Below are 18,996 nucleotides of genomic sequence, written 5' to 3' on the forward strand. Positions count from 1 at the left end.
CCACTTCTCCTCAAACTTCTTTGCACAGGAAATGAATTCCCTCTACCTTTTTTGGGGGGTGGGGGGTGGCGCTTAAATGTGTTGATCTTAAGTTTTCCAAATTTGTTGTTCTTCTGTAAATCATATGGGCATGACCCAGCCTAGTCATTCATTATAAAATTCTTTTCTTTTCTTTCTTTTTTAAAAACAGCTTCTGTTTTTCTTCATTTTTGATGGATCCTACCACAAACTTCAGCTAGAGTGAGTGCAGACGACCATAACATTACTCTCACATAGAGGGTATTTTATTAAGTCCAGCAGTTAAAAATGTACAAAGTTCCTTGTAATAATCCATTCATTCTGTTCTCGCCTGATTCTTGGAGTAAGCCTGCACAATTATTCAAATCCCAGCTTTTAGCTACAGCATACACCTCGCCATGGGGCTATGCCTCTGTAATCTTGCTTTGGTCTTGCATGTCAAATGGAATTAACTCCCATAAGAAATGTGTGCGAAGACAACCCAAAGTGTCTAATCCTGCTGCTGTCTTAAATTTCTGAAACTCTGAGCTGTCATCTTTTTCTATTGCTTTGTTGAAGTTCTCACTTATGCTTCAGTCCATCCAAAGCTGGAGTTTAGGAAAATTTGCATTTTTATATATTTTTTCAGTTATGCTCTCCCTTGGCCTTTTCACATGTTCTCTTTGTAGAAGGATTTTTTTTTTCTTCCTTCAAATTCCAAGACCATTTTATACGCAGTGGAATTTCAACGAGAGGTGAATTCACTTTTTTTTCCCCCCTGGGAGTACACAACTTGAAACACAGACAACACTAGTTGAAGATTCACAAGCCAAATCCAAACAGATATGAGCGAGGGTGTGTGTGTGTGTGTGTGTGTGTGTGAGAGAGAGAGAGAGAGAGAGAGTGAATGTGTCTCAGAGTATTGCATGAGAGAGAGGAGAGAAGGAATAATGATATCATTATTACTATACCTTAGCCACTCACCTAGCTAATCACAAAAACTAATTCTATCTCGATTGAATCTCAAACTGCATCATCTCCCACATGAATAAAATGCTTGGTGAAATGAGCTTGGTGAGTCTACTTGTATGTTGTATTAAGAGTAGATTAGCTCGATGAGTAATTTCGTACTCTTCCTTCTCTAGGGGGCATACCGTTTTAAAATCTTGAATGCAGACAGTGTCCTCTTCCTTCTTCACCATATCCTGAACTCCATTTACCACCTCCTGCTATTCCTAGACGTGAGGAATCTGGAAAAATACTCAGTATCTTGAATGCAAAGCAACCCCTTAATAAATAGTGTTAAAGTCCTTTGGATGAGTAAGAACAGATTGTTCTATTCTTTCTGAGTGGCTTCTCCTGTTGCCTCAATTTACAAATTATATCATTCAATCTGGAAGAGAAAGCTGCCCGGCTTTTAGTAAACTTTCAGCCTGTGTGTTCATTCTGATAATTACACGTGGTACCTATTTTTAAATCACCAGTTATTCAGCATCGTGGGTTTTCCGAGGTGTCTTGACTAAGTGAGGTGTGGAAGGGTGAAATTGTAACTTGGTGTGGTGGATATTTAATAAGTGGTAAACCGCAGCATTCTCCATTTGGAAGTTAATTAAGGCCACTAGCTGACCGGGCTTGTGCAGAAAACATGTTCATGGTTTAGCCATGGAAACAGTCACAACAACGCTCAGCTAAAAATAAATGGCCTTAAGAGACATTTTCACTGATCACTCTCGAATGCTTATTGTTTTTTTAATAAAGGAATTGTCACACGTTTGAGGTAATACCCAGTAGCACCAGCTCCTTCAGAGACTTTAAGTTTTACTTATGCCTGGCCAGTGGAAATCGGAACGATGAGTGATGTTTGGGGACAGCCACGTGACCAAATCGTGTTTTTAATGCTATGTGCAAGAATGTCTCCTAGAAAGTAATCATCTGCTATGTTCTCTTGAATCTCTTTGCCTAGTTAATAATGGCCTTTAATATGTGGATGCAACTAGTTTTGGCACAAGATAAGTGAACTCTCTAGCATCAAATAGGTTATTTTATCCAAATTGGGTTTGAGTTTGTTGAAGAGCCCTTCTTTAGTGACAGACAATATAATATGAATTATGTTTCTGTGTGCTCATTGTTTCTTCATGATGAAAGGACTGTAATAAGACAATATATTTTACTGTACAATATATTACTTTGGCTAATAGGATTGAAAAAGCACATGAAATGTAAATGTCCCTTCAGCATCTGGATGGTGAAGTTGGATTGTCTTATCAAATATCTTCATGCTCTTCTAGGATCCAGCAATATTTAGGGCAGCTGAAATAGGTGATAGCGAACGTGATGAAGGTGTAACTAAGGTAAAGCGGTATCAAGGAGGCCAAAGTGATTCTGGGGCTTTGTGAGGCTGCTTGATTTCAAGTTGTTTTTAATGGAGCTCTAAGGATTCTGTTTTAAACCACTGTGGTAATGAACACACTCAGGTAATCTTGGTCTGTGAATCCTTCCATTTGATTTAAACTATCTTACTGACATCGGAGCATATTGGGACCAGGTATTACAAGAATTCATCTGCTTTTCCATCCCTCCATACTCCAGTGGGTCTCTCTAGGCACATCTTGAGCAGAATTTTGAGCTCAAATGACACTTCTTCCTTGGCAGGACTTGTTAGAGGGGGAAAAATGGCACAATGGGACAAGTATTCTTACCACTTTCCAAGATCTGTACCTCGTATGTTGCATACCCCATCATGTAAGCAAATATAGATCCTATCAAAGTCTGCGAACTATAAAAATTCAGGTCTAGGTTGCCTGGGCGGCTCAGTAGGTTAAGCGTCTGCCTTCAGCTCAGGTCATGATCCCAGGGTCCTGGGATCGAGTTCCACATCAGGCTCCCTGCTCAGTGGGGAGTCTGCTTCTCCCTCTCCTTCTGCCCCTCCCCTAGGTCCTCACTCTCTCTCTCTCTCTCTCTCTCTCTCAAAGAAAGAAATAAAATCTTTTTTAAAAATTCAGGTCTGGATTTAAGACATCTTCCTTTTTCTCCTGGCCTTATCGGCATCAGAATATTCTATACAAAATTGACCTGGACTTGTCATCCCTACAAATTCTCATTTGTGGCTCTTTTTAGCCTAAGAGGAGACAGCAAACGTCTATCTCTGTTGATATCAGTTGAGTTTTTTTCTGGCTCCATTTTTCTCATTGGCTACTTTACATGAATGCAATTTTTGCTGGTTTGTTCCTCCTCCTTCCCACTCTCCTTTCATTTTTGTTATTTGTTCTAATTTAATTTGAAATGCCCAGCATCTGACTGTAATCAGGTGAGGAGGCTCAGGAGACTTCCAGCAAGAGCAGATCTCCTGAAAAGGGTCTTTTGGACACAACAGAATGAGCCTTTATTTATTATCTCAGGGATAACAAAACCGGGAGAGAGCAAGACTGCGTGGCGGCTGTCCTTTCAAGCGGCAGCAACTTAGTGAAACACTCTTGTCCCTAGGGTGTGAACAGACCGCCCCTTGGCTCAAAGTCATCCTGCTGTCCCTGGCTGCTGGTTCTCTAGGCCAACAAAAACAAGCATAACAAAACATACAGAGAAAGTGTCAACAGAAACCCCTCTCTTAGAGCCTCGCTTTTGGAAGTAGACTGGATTTGCAGTCCACACAAAGGCTCTGGGCAAGGATTCACTGGCCGTGGCCCATACTTAATACTGCGACTCCCATCCATGGGGTGGGACACGTGGCTTATTAGGCACATGTGATCTAGTTCTTCCATGATTCCCTAAGGAAGAACCTCCCTGTACACCAAATGAAGATTATTGAAGAGCAATGAACACTGGACTTTGCAAAGAATGATGTGGGCTTAAATTCGAGCTTTGTAACCTGCAAAAAATTACCCTCTCTAACCCTCAGTTTCTTCTTTGGCAAACTGGACACAGCATGATTTCTCTTCCTGATTGTGGCAATCAAATGAAATACAGAGATGTGTTATCATTGAGAAAAATATTAAAATGTTTATACCAATGTAAAGCCAAAAAATAGGGGAACCATTCAGAAGTATGAGATACTACTATCATTAATATTATTATTATCTTCAAAATGCTAGGTCACTTTCCTCCACACCAGAAATGGGTGGTGGTCCTCATCCCGAAATTCAGGCCTGGATCTATCAAATCCAGAGTCTCTTCTGCTCTCTTGCAAAGAGGAGACAGCTTATGTCTGCTCCCTCACTTCGCAGAAATGTTGCAGAACAGCTCAGTGAGAGGAGCTGTAAGGCAGCCTCCCCTGGGTCCTTCATGCCACAGATATTACAGATAAGCAATTATCTTGGGTATTTAATGTTCATGTGTTGTGAGTTTTCAGGAAAGGTTGAGAAAAAGTCAAAAGTTCATGATAGTCTGTGGTTCAGTTCTTGCAGGAGAGAAGCATGATGAAGTGGGAAACTGACAGCTCTAACCTATCAGACCATAACCAGTGTCCAGCTACATGATTTTTTCAGGATGTGGATATATTAGCTTTTGTGTAGTTAGTAGCCAAATGGAGTTTTGGTCAATGCAGGTACTTCATCTTGCCACATAGTCTGCCTGAGACTTGTGTGGATAAAGAGAGATAATGAGACTCCGTAGGAAACAGGGGTAGAACAAAGGAAGGATGAAAAGAAATGATAAAATCTATGGCCCAGGCATGTCTGTTCCCTTTATCCCTAGCATTTAACCCAGGGGCTGGTTTTGTTGAATGTTACATGATTGAAAATAACTGTAGAAGACAGTGACCATGCCATCTTTTTTTTCCTTTTTCACACTCCACGCCGTTAAACCTACGCAGGACCTCTCACAGCACCATATACAGAATGGGCACCCAGTGCATTGTGATACCAAAAGAAATTTGCCAGAATATTCCACACTCATCAATAAAGCGGAAGGCCCTGGAAGTGTTGACAACATCTAGATGATGGACAGAATGCAGTGGAGTCTGTTTCTGGCAGTCTGGAGTAAGTAAACCATTGAACGTTTTTCCGTTGCAAGGGAAGAAGTGACCATGCTCAAAGCTCAGACATGAGCCTGAATTGCCTGTCATCTGGGCATTTCCAGCTGCTTTTGCAACACACACCCACAAGCCTATGAGAGGAGAAGCAGAAAGTAGAAGCTGCTTAAGCCCCGACAACCTTTGTGTCCTCATCTGTAAAATGGGCTAGAGCTTTCTGAGTCTCAGAATTGTAGGAAATGAGTGATATAATGTGGGTTAAACCGAATCCCGGTGTCTGGCTTGGAGGAAGCATTCAACAAAAGGGAACAATTTTTATTAGGAGGAAGCGTATAACTCTTATCTTTGAAAAGAGCCCCTTCTCTCTCCCTGCCTCCTCCTTCAAGCCTTTGAGGCATTTCTGTAGTAATTGGCTGCTGGGGCTTGGCATCTATCTGTAGAGAAATACATTTTTTTGTGAAAGGGCTCTGAGGTGGTGGTGCGAGGCGTTTATTAGTGATCTAAGGCAACCTAAGTTGCCTCTGGTTTTTATTGACGGTTTCTAGCTGGAGGCACACAAAGCACAGGCACTAAAGGGTGAGTTACTGTTGGTTGCTACTCTCTAGACCAGCAGGGACTTGGTGAGCTCTTGGAGGACAGAGTGTCTTGCATCAATCAACAGTGACCCCTCTGGCTGCATATGTACAGGCATAAAGAGGCTCCTAAATTAGCCTCTGTTCTCCTTAGCTGGACAGATAGAAGATGAAATGCAACCCCTGGAGTGGGAGGAAATGTGTGGTAGAGGATTGAGCCATAATCTGGAAATTCAGGCTGACCCCTCCTGCCCAAAACATATCTGATGTGGTTTTATTTTCTACGAGCCTATTAAAGTATATATACCTAATAATCTGACATTGTGTGAGAAAACAAAGGGAATGGAAGATCTGAGGGTAGAAGGGAATAGAAGTTCCAGGGATAGAGCAAATAGTAAATCCATGAACTCATGATTATTTCCTGTGTTATGAAATGTCCATTGCTTGCTTTCTATGAGGCATAAGACCAGTATGTGGAATCCCATTCCAGACGCGTATGTCACAAAACTACATCCAGGACCATGGCGTCGTCTCAGAGACAACTAAGGCAGAAAGTGTGGCTAACTCACCACAGACCCGACCCTGCTGCCGCCAAAGTGAATTCAGAAGGCCTGCTCCACATCTGTTCATGCACACAGTGGTCACCACCACACACCCTTGAGCTCTGAAGAACTATGAGAAGTATTCCTTTCTCAGAGTTCCCAGGCCATCTCAGGATTATCTTCCTTGAGGAGGGGATAGGTTGTAAACCTCAGAGGCTTGTGGTGGTCTGGACACACATGGGGATTCCCTTTTTAATAACAACAATTAATGCGTATGGAGTACTCAGGCCAGATGCTGTTCACGTCACACTTCACACATGTCAGATGCATTTAAATCTGTCAAGAACCCTATGAAATGGGTCCTATTATAATCCTCATCTATGATGAGGAGTTTAAGGCAAAGAGGTTGAGTGATCTCTCCAAAGTTACATAACTAACAAGGTAGAGCTGGGATGTGGATCAGACTGTCGGACTTGGGTCATGTGCTCTTAACCATTAAAGCATACTTACTCTGCCCTACGCTTACACCAGGGAACTTGGGAAGTGAAGCCAGACTCTTTGTCAACAGATGATTCCTCTTCTAACCCGGGGAAGAAGGATACTAAGGAGATCCCAATTTGGAGAGTCATCTTAGAATTTGTCCTTCTGGGATCTGTAGGTCCTCCCTCTGAAACAAACATAAAACCCAAATTCAAGAGGCAGTTTCCAGATTCAAAGTTGTCCTGATCAGGACTCCCTTCTAGGACCACTCTGAACAATGTCGATACGGGAGGTGGCCTCGGGAGTCACACAAGGAGACCAACAGCTTTGAGGTACTTTTGACTCTCTTGAAGGCGGCCCATTGCTCTTAGCAGCAGCAAGTTCTACAGAAAAATGTCAACCTGAAGGTGGGTGCCACGTTATCACCGGCGTGGGATTAACCTGTAGAGATTGTGAGCATGCAGGAATGCCACACAGTGACTCCATTTACTTCTGTTTGCAAATTAACTCAGGAAGGACCTTTGAAATTTATGTTATGCAAAGATACAACCTGGTTCCTCCTCTCATGTCTCCTCACCCTCCCCTGACTCCCCTGCCTCCCACCACCAACACCACCGCACATTTTTAAAGTCCTTTCAAGTTTTCAAAGTGCTTTCATATACATACTCCATTCTTTATGTCAGGTCAGAGCAAAATTTTATTGCATCTGGCCAAAGGCCATTTTGAAACTTTAAGAGAAAAAAAGGACATGCAGCGTGATCTTTGACATGAAGGGATTAAAACAGAGCAAAGTTAAAGTTAGAAAGAATTTATGAGTTTTATATATATATACACACACATACATATAACAGACTGACCAAAGACTTTACGTGTTTTTTTAACAGTTGAGGTTTAGGCAAAAACAACTAGAAGATGTAAACAAATTATTTAAAAGTAGCATTTATCCATCTCTGATTTTCTCTGATGAGCTAATAGAAGCTCATGACAGAAAAACTGAGGGATGCAGAAGTGAAAAATCAAAAATATAAACATCTATAATCTCATTATGCAGAAAAAAATGATTATGTTTGAGTACAATCCCCTAGTTTTATGTTACACACACACACACACACACACACACACACACACAATGGAGTTGGAAATTTCTTCATGCTGCGCTCAGATATGCAGAAAATAAATGCTGCCCTTTAATTTCTAAAAACTCTGATCTAGTCCATGTAATTCCACTTCACTGAATGGTAAAAACAACTTATTATCCATTAGCAGTATTTCAGTCACTTCTGGTTTGTAGGTCTCCTTTCATTTTAACATTCAATCCATTCAAAGTTACGATGGTTTATATAGAGTCTTCTTTGAAAGACTTAGTCTCTTGAGGAAAATGCTCAGTCTTTCAGATTGTCCTCAGACTCCCCTCCCCGCTTCTCTTCCTCAAGACGATGTCCTGGAGTCTGAGAAATAAGGCTATAGCTAACACAGACTTCAACCTAGAGTGGGGGCAGCCCCGGTGGCTCAGCAGTTTAGCGCCGCCTGCAGCCCAGGGTGTGATCCTGGAGACCCTGGATCGAGTCCCACATCAGGCTCCCTGCATGGAGCCTGCTTCTCCCTCTGCCTGTCTCTGCCCCTCTCTCTCCTCCCTGTGCATTCTCATGAATAAATAAATAAAATCTTTAAAAAAAAAAAAAAAACTAGAGTGGAATACAAAAAAGGCAAAGAAGGCCACTCTTCTGAGATGCCTGATGTCAGAGAAGCTCCTGACTCCAGCCCCCGGCACGTGGCTTCCCAAGCGAGGGCACCACCTTGAAGCACACATTCATGCACGACTTTGCCAACCCGAAGTCACACGCCTGCCAAGGGGCTTGATTGGAGGCAGAGGGAAAGGGCTGCTTGAGTCTTTGTCCTGGGTCTGGTCCTGCAGCTCTCTGAGGCAAGGTCTCTCCTTGGCCTGGCTGCTCTTTGCCCCCCGGGTGTCTACAGGTTTGAATTGGGACCTGCTCTTCTATATGGTCAGATCTCTCAGCTAACCACCCCTTCCCCTCATGCCTCTGGCTCACCTCAGCTTTGGTTGATGCTTTTTGAGTCTGTGCTATTTAGTGAAGCCAGCCTCTGCCCTGGAAAGTCCTCTTAGTGTCTGCTAGGAAGATACCATGCCCTCCAACAAGGGGAGCCCCACACTAAGCCCACTGTGCCCAGCTAGGCCACTCTGAGCCCTCTCTTCAGGGATTAACAGATTTTTGAGTCTTGTTCATGCTATATGGGAAGTGGGAACAGCTTATAGGATATAAATTGTCCACCTTCTTCTTTCTACCTAGGCAATACCACTGGGTTCCTTTTATGTCGTCATCCCCCATTGTGCATCTAATTGAGATAATTTGAGCGTCTACCTGATTTAGAACTCTTAAACTAATGGAAGGTCAAAGGAACAAAGGGAGAGGTTTTAAGAAACTTTTGTAAAATTTACAGTGTGTTTTCTGCGTCTCATCCCAAGCTCATACTTTTTCTTCATAAAGAATCGAACCCCTATGGAAGTGTTTTAGTGCTGCACCTCTTGAGTCCAGAAGAATTTTCAAGGGAGTCATCTGCTTCAGTGATTTTGGCTTCTGCTAAGTTTATGTTTGTCATCTAGAACAACTTTTGGTGTAAACTCACAGCATGATATACAGAACCAATTTTAGTTGATTATTTATACAGTTGATTGAAAATTTGCATTTCCGCTCAAATTCTCACTTCCTTATTTGTAAGAAAAATAATTAGTGCTCCTTGCAATTGTTATGGGATTTGAACAGTAGCCTTTTGAAACTTATACAGAATGAAACAGTAGAACTTCAACATTGAGAAGATAAGAGGTTTCTTTCTGGCTAATTAAAGGAACAAGAATTATGGAACTTTATAGCCATTTAATTATGTCATTAACGTGAGAATTGGCCAGCAATGGAGGGAGAGACTGCCATGGGCCACCCTGTAGATCAAATCTGATCTTTCAGGGCTTTGCCAGTGCTTAGACTGTGACTCACTGCATTTTTGAAAGATTGTAACTAGATTGACACATTGGCTAGAAAAATACCTAATAACTTAGTTAAAATGTCACCAACACATATTTTCCTAATAGGTTTCTTTTTGTTGTTGTTGTTGATAGAAGTGTTAAACATGGTCGAATCACCTCTGAATATTAAAAATCAAGGAACCAAAATGTTCCTTCCGTGTGGTCAGCGGGGTAGTTAGACACACTTCCGACGCGTATGTCTATGTGTCAGGTGGAAAAATAATCATACCTTTGCCATACTGATCCTAGATGGTATTAATAATTTTTATTTTTTACTTTATAGATATTTCTTTGATCCTACATACCAAGGCCTCTGTTTTCCCTCATTTAATCTTCTCAACAAACCTATGAGGCAACTTCTATGACACCTGTTTTACAAACAATGGCAACTGGGCCTCAGAGACACTAACCAACTGGCCCTACATCCTATAGCTAATAAGTGAGAGTCTGTCGAGACGTTAATGACTCAAAGACCGTCCCCTTACCTACCTCGATGTGCTACCTCCTTTCCCTACACTACCCTACCAGATCTGTTGTGAAGATCAAATACAACCAGGCATGTAAATACATAAGCTATTTTCAACTAGGGAAATTCTTTTCAAGGTATTTTTCCCGCTCTATGCTCAGTTATATTTTGTATCTTTACACTGTCAATAAAAATATAATGGATGACATGTATTGAGGATTACAAAAATTTTTTTAAAAAAGGATATAATGGCATCTGCCTGTTTGCCCCATTTTTCGATTTGTCTTTGATTTCTGTCAGAACAATCATAAAATTATTTCTAGTTTGTGTATTAGAATTTGTGGTTGGGAGGGAATCATCTATGATTTTCCATGATTTGTATCTCAGTTAATAAAGCAGTGCAGTCGAAGTCCTAGTAGTGGTATCCTTTGGAAGAAAAGTTACCTAGGAAATTATATGCTCTCTGGGAGATATGCTCTCCTACTCAAATTATCTTCTTCGAAAAAGACATACACAAACATGAGAAATGATTTTTTTCAGGAAGTATTAGAATATGATTTGCTACTAGAACATTGAATCTGCATAGCCTTCTAGGACGGTGGGAGTAGAAGATGGAGCAGAATGATACAGAGAGAAGGAAAGATAAATATTGTTAAAAGACTAGCTCTTCCATGTCATTGGCACAATTTTGTTCTGACAAATTTGAAAGATTAAAAAATAGAAAGCAGACATAAAACAAACATTTGGGGGGATATACATGCACTTTACAAATTCAATTAGCTAAACATTTTCCAGCTATCTTCAAAATGCCCTCTACTAAGTCAGAAAAACTTTGACCACATAAACTCTTGACCCCCTGACCTCGAAGGGCACCTTATCTTGTCTAATCAATCAACCCACAAGAATTGTTTTTGAGTTTCTATGAAGTGCTCCAGACTCTGATGATCCCTTGTCCCTTCACACCCTCATCTTGGCAGACCAAATTCCATCCTGGTTTCTCCTCTATTATACAATTTGGTCTTCTTTTTACATTCCAGACTTTTTCCACTTACTTTTTAATTTCTCTTAACTGACTTCAAGTGCCTTACCAAGAAAAAATAGGCACTTTCGACAAGTGGAAAAAGCTGCTTCAATTGGTAGATTTTTGCTTTTCTCTCTCCTGGAATAATTGCTGTCTTTTGCTTCCTTGCCATTTCATCATGTTTCTTGAGATTGTGGTATGGTGTGTATACTATACGCCAGGAGAGAGTCTTCTAAGACCATGCAAACTCTTCTTTTTCCTCTTCCATTAGTACTTCAGTGTATATCTGGTCATCCATGCATTTTCCTTCAGTGATACACTGGTATTTAAATTCTTATATGGAGGCCACCCTTCCTATAAGCATAAGCAAAAATGTGGGAACATTTCTTCCACATCATTATCTGTTCTGTATCTCCTCTTCTATTTCAAATCCCACTCTTTGTTGGTCCCTCAGTATCATTGGGATGCCCTATTTCTGTGTTCTTATGATGTATTGTTCAGTTGTAGCATTTATTTTAAAACAACATTATCTGATTATTTATCTTCCTTCACCAGTAGACATCTTGGTGGCAAAAACTATATCTAACGTCTATCCTCAGGATTTAGCACAGGATGGAGGCCATAGTAGAGGCCGGGTGACAACAGATGGAAAATAAACTGTTCAGTGGAATGGTTGCATTAAATGAAGGGTGGGATATTTGGGCTAAGGGAAAGGATTGCTAAGGAAGAATAAGAAAGTAACATGAGTTGATTTGGAGAATATAAAAAGCTAAAGGCACATTCATTAATATCTGCAGAATTCTTCCCTTTTCATCTATGGAAAGAGAAGAGAGTACTTTGCTTGAGCCGCAGGCATCATCTATCTCCTCCCAGATTAGAGAGTTTCCAGCCAAGTGAAGAATTAAGCAAGGCCTGCATTATTTGCTGATGTCACCTTAGTTATCTCCCATAACCAAAAGCCAGGTAGGGTCTAAAAGGCTTTTACCAGCTCTGAAAGTCAAGTCATTTGCACATACATGTATTGAGAGCCCACTTTGGACTGCAGCTACAGACATAAAGACAACTGGGACATGGTCTCGTAATAATTCCATTTTCTCAACCAAATTAGCTATTCGTGTCACTACAGCTGTCTCTATCTCAGACATTCATAACACCACTTGAGGAGATCTCTAATCCTTTCTTGTGAAGTGACTTCTTTTCCTATAGTGTGCCATTCCTCTCTGCTCATTGTGAATTTAACCTTAAATTTTCAGTAAATGAGATAGCCAAATCGGGTTCTAATAGTTAATGTTAAATTGGTAGTTTCTTACTATATATTACATTTTTCAGCTATTTACTTAATATATTTATTGTGCAATGACCATATGTCAAGAATGCTCCTGTCCACAGGAATATATACATGAACAATATAGAAAATATTCCTATTTTCATAGACCTTTTATGCCCATGGGGCAGACAGTAAACACACATATAAATGTATCAGCCAGCATTTTTTTCTACAATAATGCTGTGGAACAAATAGCCCTAAAGATTTCTGAATTAAAACACCAAACACTCACTTGTCTCATTAGCAATTCTGTGGGTCAGCTGGAATTGCAGGGTTCAGCTTATCATGCTTGAAACTGTCAGTTGAGATCTGATCCACTAGTCCGGAGAAACCAAATCCCTGGACCAGTAGCTATCTGGGTCATGTGTTTCTCATGAGGAATGGCAGGAGTACAAGAGAACAAGCCAGATCATGCCAGCAAGTCTAAAACTCTGCTACTGTCACATTTATTAACATTTTATTAACCAAGACAATTCACATCCAAGCCCAATATGAATGGACCAATGAAGTCTTTTTCATTCATGGTGGGAACACTTGTAAGTCCTATGGAAAAAAATGAATGCATAATTTCATAGTAGGAAATAAATGAACAATTAAAAATAGTAATTCAATCTATCTACCAGTGTCTGCTGTCTTGGTCACAATTTTTTTAGGATCCCTCTGCATTTGAGGTATACTCAGTGCCTACCCAGGAAACCTACAGAGGCTCACCCAGTGATGGCATCAGCTTCAAAGTCCATGATCTCATGATCTGTGTCAGATCTAGATGAACTGCTCTTGATCTAGTCACCTAAGAGTTGAAAAGATATGTTATCTGCCTCCACATTTCTAACATACAATGTTGGAATAGGGACAGGATAAACAAACACCTGCATGCAACATGGAACAAACTAGGAGAATAGTAGAAGTCACCGCTTTCTAGCAATTTTGAAATTCTGCTGGGCAAATTTGGCTGGTTTGCCTACAAAGAGCTTGGTTTATACCTTGTTTAGGCTCTGGTGCTACACCTGAGAGTTCATCACCAGTCTACTCTGCCTTTGGAACTTCTTCCTGTTTCATCCTGGTCTTTCTGGCAGTTCTAGAGAATATGCCCTGCTGTGTTGCTGAGCAGATTTCTCAATCTGCACCCTGCCTGTGAAATTTTGGGGGCCCAGAGATCTTTATGTATCTCAAACATACATAGTCTTTTAAAATCCAGGCTAAGGGGCACCTGGGTGGCTCAGCGGTTGAGCATCTGCCTTCGGATCAGGTCGTGATCCCGGGGTCCTGGGGTTGAGTCAATCATCAGGCTCCTTGCAGGGAGCCTGCTTCTCCCTCTGCCTATGTCTCTGCTGTCTCTGTGTCTCTCATGCATAAATAAACAAAATCTTAAAAAACAAAACAAAACAGGCCAGTGGCAATTTTCCCAATACAACTCTCTCAAAATTTCTGGGGGATTCCCATGTAGATTCTAGTCAACTATACATGCTGAATGCCTACTCATTGTTCTTTTAGAGGCATGAATCTTTCTAGATGTAAGTGTAGGTCCTCTACTCGTGAGTTGCATTCTAGATCTCCTTGATCTTTTCAGGGGTCTTAACAGAGTGTGTGACAACCACTTTTTAAATTTTGTCTTTGCTGTATGGTAGTGTCCTAATGTCACATTTTTAGAGAGAAATGGTTTAAATTTTCAAACTTACACTTCCCAGAATTCCTAGGTTCTTTCAATACCCCTCAATCCTCCTTACAAACTAGTCAATTTTTTTCCAAGTTCATTTCTCTCATGTAGTTATTTATCAATTGTGGATAATAGCAGCCAACTCATACCACGAATACTCTGTCTCAGAAATGTTCTAACCCTTGCTGTAAGTGCACATAGTACATTCTTCTGCCTTCTAAGTTATTGCAGCCAATGGTTTCATCCAGTTTTTTGTTACTATACAATATGGATTATCATTTTTTCCCCAGCTTATTACAGTTTTTTTATAGTTTTCTCTCTACTTGCTACATGATCCCAAACCAAATGATGCATATTTTAAAGGATTTTGACAGTAGAAAGCCGTTTCTGGTATAATTTCTATGTTAATTAGTAATGGCCACATTAATGATGAATGATAAGCCTCACACTCAAACCCAAATAATTAGAGGTTCAAACAGCAGTGTTTATTTTCTTGTTAATGGCCCTCTGGGTTGGCTGAAACAGCACTACTTCAGGTTATGGGGGTTCTAGGCCTCTGATTAGGTTCAGTTTTGTTCTAACAGTATCTTCATTCTTCTTCAAAAAGTGACCGCCTATGACATATTTTTCTTATAGGGAATGGCAAGAGCACCAGGGCACAAGCAGACACACAGCATATTTAAAGTCTCTGTTCTTATCAAGCCTACCACCATTTAATAACCAATGCAAGTTAGTCACATGGCTAAGCCTAACGTCAATTGGGTGGGGATCATTTTCCACCTGTGGTGACATGGCATGCATATTATCGCAGGATGGGAATCAAGAATTGAGAACAGTTCGATCTAGCACACATGCAAACAAAATATCAACTAGGATAAATGCTGTTAAGAAAATAAATCAGAGTCATGTTTAGACAATGCCCAGAAAACTGTTAAGAATAGTTTCTTGGAGATGACATTTACACTGAGGCTGATTGTCTTCCAGCCTGAGGGAAAAGATGATATAAAGACCCGGATGTGGGGATAAGCTCAGCTCAGGGTGATGATGGAAGGAACTGAAATAAGACCATGGGGAAAATGGTAGGAGATGAAATCAATGAATCAGGTAAAGACCAGGTTGTTTAGACCTCTGTTAGAATTACTGTTATATGCAATATTATTCTGGACATTTCAGAGAATTATTTACCAAACGCTGAAAAAATTATTCGTGAGTTTTACTGGTTGTCATGATAACCCATGAATTCAACCAGTCTGGAAAGTGTTATACAAATTGAATTGTATAAGCAATTCGAAATAATGTACCTTTTCACCAGTTCTTCCTGGAGTGTTGACCTACTAAGTTGTTTCAATGGGGATACCTGAAAATGCTAAGAATTCTTGACTAGAGAGGGACCAGCTCAATCAAATACCCAAAGAGAGAAAATGGTGGCGTCTGCAACAACTTGGTTTCTTAACATTTCTGGGTATTTCTTCCCCCCCTGGGCTTCTTAGAGCTAAATGGAGATGTAAAGGCTTCGGAGGCTCCTTTCTCCCCTTACTCTCACTCTTGGGAAAAACCTCTTATTTTATGCTCCCCAGGGGGGTTTCTTGATCTAAAATGCGACAGCTCTGATTGCTGGCAATGCATCTTCCTGGGGAAGTTACGTGCTGTGGCTCTGGACAGAGCGGCAAGCTGGGGTGTGAACCGTACAGGTGCAGCCCATGCCCTTGGGAAAGTTCATGCCTTATCAGGGTGAAGAAGGACTTTCAGTGGGGCATACTCACGACCACCGAGAGTGTGGTTACCTGCAACATTGGCTATAAAGTATCTCAGAATTTCACCAAACCAGAAACACAAAGATACTAAACATTCAGAAGCCCAAATTCATGAAGTCCGGAGTCTGGTAGTCTCTAGAAATGACCATCGATCTTTGTCCTATGTGAAAACTTTTTTTAAAAATTGGTTTTTAACTAACCAGATTTTCTTTTGTCCTCACCTCTCTATAGACTCAGGGGAAAAGAGAACTATTCTCTTTTCAAAGACATGAGAAAAGTAAACCCAAACTAGCGACAGGGAGAAGCTACTGCTGTCCCTGGGTTATGAGGACACCTCTCTAGGTGTGCCCTTGACTTCTATTAAGAACGACCAGCTACACAGGTGACACACACAGCTGTAAATTTTCGCTGCGGCATCTTTTAGCAAGAAAGGGTCTGGGTCTAGATGCATCAGAATATGCTGGCTGGCAGAGCTCAGACACAATTATGTGGTTTTTCAGGAGAAAAAAAAATGCGACAGTGTTTATTTCACACACATTTGTTTGTCAGACTTCAGAGCGCTGGGCAGAGATCAGTTAAGCATCGCCACCTATCCCATAGGTTGCACCTCATTTTCAGGTGGGTCTCCGAGGTCATTAGCACTGAGGCAGCTCATCCTGTGTTCAGCTCCTGTGCCACGAGATAGGACAGGAATCCCGCCAGGAGGAGGACGTGGGTCCTGGCTCCTAAGCATCCCCGCTGGACTCCAGCTGCCAGCACCGCCCAAAGAAGAGAGCGTGCCGCCTGGCCTGAAGAAAGCTCCCAGCCCAGGAGAGTGGCAGGTTAAAAGCCTATAGGATGGTTCAATCAAAGGCATTGCCTTCCTCTGTCCTGTGCCGCTATTGTACATTGGAACACATGCTGCTAGGAGACAAAGAGGACACACGTTTATTTTCAAGCGTAGGACTTTGGAACCACTTGGGAAGAATATTCTTGATTGAGAACCAAAACATTCCATGATGCTTAACAAACCTGCAAATTGAAAAATCAGCATCGGCCTGTGCAGCCTCGAGGCAGGAGAAGGACCTATACCCTGCAAAATAAAAAAATAAAATAAAATAAAATAAATCAAAATATCCCTTAAATGATATTTGTGTGCATTTGCAAAATTACCGCTTTCTGAATCAAAGTCTCAAGCTGTTTTCATCTGAGAACATATGTTGTGCCGTGAGACAATATCTCGGCTGCCGCCGCCCATGCCATACCCGGCGCATCGCATAATGGACAGGCCTGCGAAGGAGGCACTGCAGCTCAGGCAATGCCCCTGTAATAATATTTTAAAATAAATGATATGCATCATTAAGTCACCGAGGATGACTAACTCAATTTTAGAAAACCCACAACTCTAGCAATCATAGTTACAGCTCTGATTTGAATATTTTCACTTTCACCTGCGCAGCCAGTGGGAGCCAGTCAAGCAGATTCGCGTCCAGACTGTACTCTCAGAGGAGCAGGAAGGAACCTATGATTATGTAGTTACAGTAACGTCGGCTCCATGCCTCCTGTCCGCCTGGGCCTCTTAGACTTTTCCTGCCTCCCTTCCTGCCTTCTTATTTACATATCACAGGCATCCTCTTTGTAAAGTTATTTTAAATAATTTATTAGATTGATCTTTTTAAAATTCTACCCTGGCTAAATGTCATAAGAGAGAGAGAGAGAGAGAGAGAGAGGGAGGGAAAAAAAAAAGTCTTCTAAACTTATTTAAAGGTTTCTACTGGAGTAGGCCAGTTACCTGCTTCACTGCTGATATTCTAAAAATACCTCCATGTCCGTACTATTATCCATTCTTCACGTCCAATTGCTCTGTTATGGTAATAGTCAGAAGCACACCATGCAGTAATTACTTACAGCTGACTGAAGAAAAGAATATTCAACTCCCCCACTGTTCCACTAGAAGGTCTTTATGCACTATTAACTCATTCCTGTTTATTAATACTCTACTGGTAATTCAGACTGCTGCCTCTCAGGTTTGTAATAGGAGGACTATTAAACAGCAATTACTGACCATATGGGTTGGCGAATATTTGTTGTTTTTTTGGTGGGCATCCCCCCCCCTTCCGACTTGTTTTTTAAGAAGCCATATTACAACATAGTAAAAGTAACATCACATCTGCATGAGATTAACAGGCTTGGCAATATTTCCCCCTTAGAAAATGCGAATTTATTCCCAGATTATCATTGCTGGCTTAGGAGAACGAGATCGGGGGAGAGAGAGGAAAATGGGGAAGGTTGTGCACGTGTGGGGAGACCCCTACTTTGGAAGATATCTTGGCTCTTGCCTTCCCTATCATTGCTCCGTAGGCTGTTTCCTCTCCGTAGGCTGTTTCCTTCCTGACTCACCCTCAACTTCTGAAGCAATAGGCATATTTATTGAGGAATCCAAACCGAATACCATTTCCCCTTTCGAGTTCCCCTAACCATTTGGAAGTGGCCACTTTAAAATTTAGCATTTAGTACACGCATCCCCCAAAGAGCAGGCACGTATAGGACCCCAGGAGATGGCGAAAGGCCCCTCCCGGGAGAGGGATGGCGTGAGTAATGGGTTCAAGTGGGGCAGGCAGGTGGTAAACGATGATTATGGTGATAATAACGCCTGCCTCTCTCACAGGTAGTGAGCCCTAAGCACGTGGCCAGCATTAAACGCATTTAAATGGAGATACATCTTTGAGATCAATAGGGAGTCCAGGAGCTGATTTCCATGGAGAAGCTGATGAGTTGAGAACCTGAGCAGGTAAGTCACGATGGGCCACCTCCACTGGAGCGGTGGCAGAGAGCCTGGGTTGTCTGGGCTCTCGAAACAGCCAGCTTTTGCTCCAGAGTGGCCAGCCTCCTTCAGTGCTCCTTGGGGCTTCTCTTCCACTTTCCCCCATTCCCATGAGGGTCATTCTCTGTGTCCAAACCCTTTTAGCCCTTCAGTAAACAGATCAGTCCTCTGAAAACTCTAGCTTGCCCCAATCTCACCCTTGCCATTCTGTCAAGCAAATCTTGTTTACCTCTGGTAGGTGATTGTAGCTGGCCTAGCACTGGTCCTTTGTCACCTGCTGGTGTTACCTGTGGGAGTGCTTTCTCTCTCAGATATACTCTAAATCCTTGAAGACAGGGACCATGGCCTTTAAACTTTTCTTCAATTTAACC

The 18,996-nt window shown here is 41.5% G+C and overlaps 1 long non-coding RNA gene across 1 annotated transcript in view; it reads left to right on the forward strand.

The window, feature by feature from the left end:
• The first annotated feature begins 4,810 nt into the window (after positions 1-4,810).
• The window catches only part of LOC111097769, a 30,198-nt gene continuing 16,012 nt past the window's right edge, over positions 4,811-18,996 (forward strand). Inside the window, exons 1-2 of the long non-coding RNA XR_005365236.1 lie at positions 4,811-4,970; positions 18,470-18,592. This is a non-coding gene — a long non-coding RNA (uncharacterized LOC111097769). The remainder of the gene's footprint in view (positions 4,971-18,469; positions 18,593-18,996) is intronic.

This window comes from Canis lupus, chromosome 10, assembly GCF_011100685.1.
Source record: "Canis lupus familiaris isolate Mischka breed German Shepherd chromosome 10, alternate assembly UU_Cfam_GSD_1.0, whole genome shotgun sequence".
NCBI lineage: Eukaryota > Metazoa > Chordata > Mammalia > Carnivora > Canidae > Canis > Canis lupus.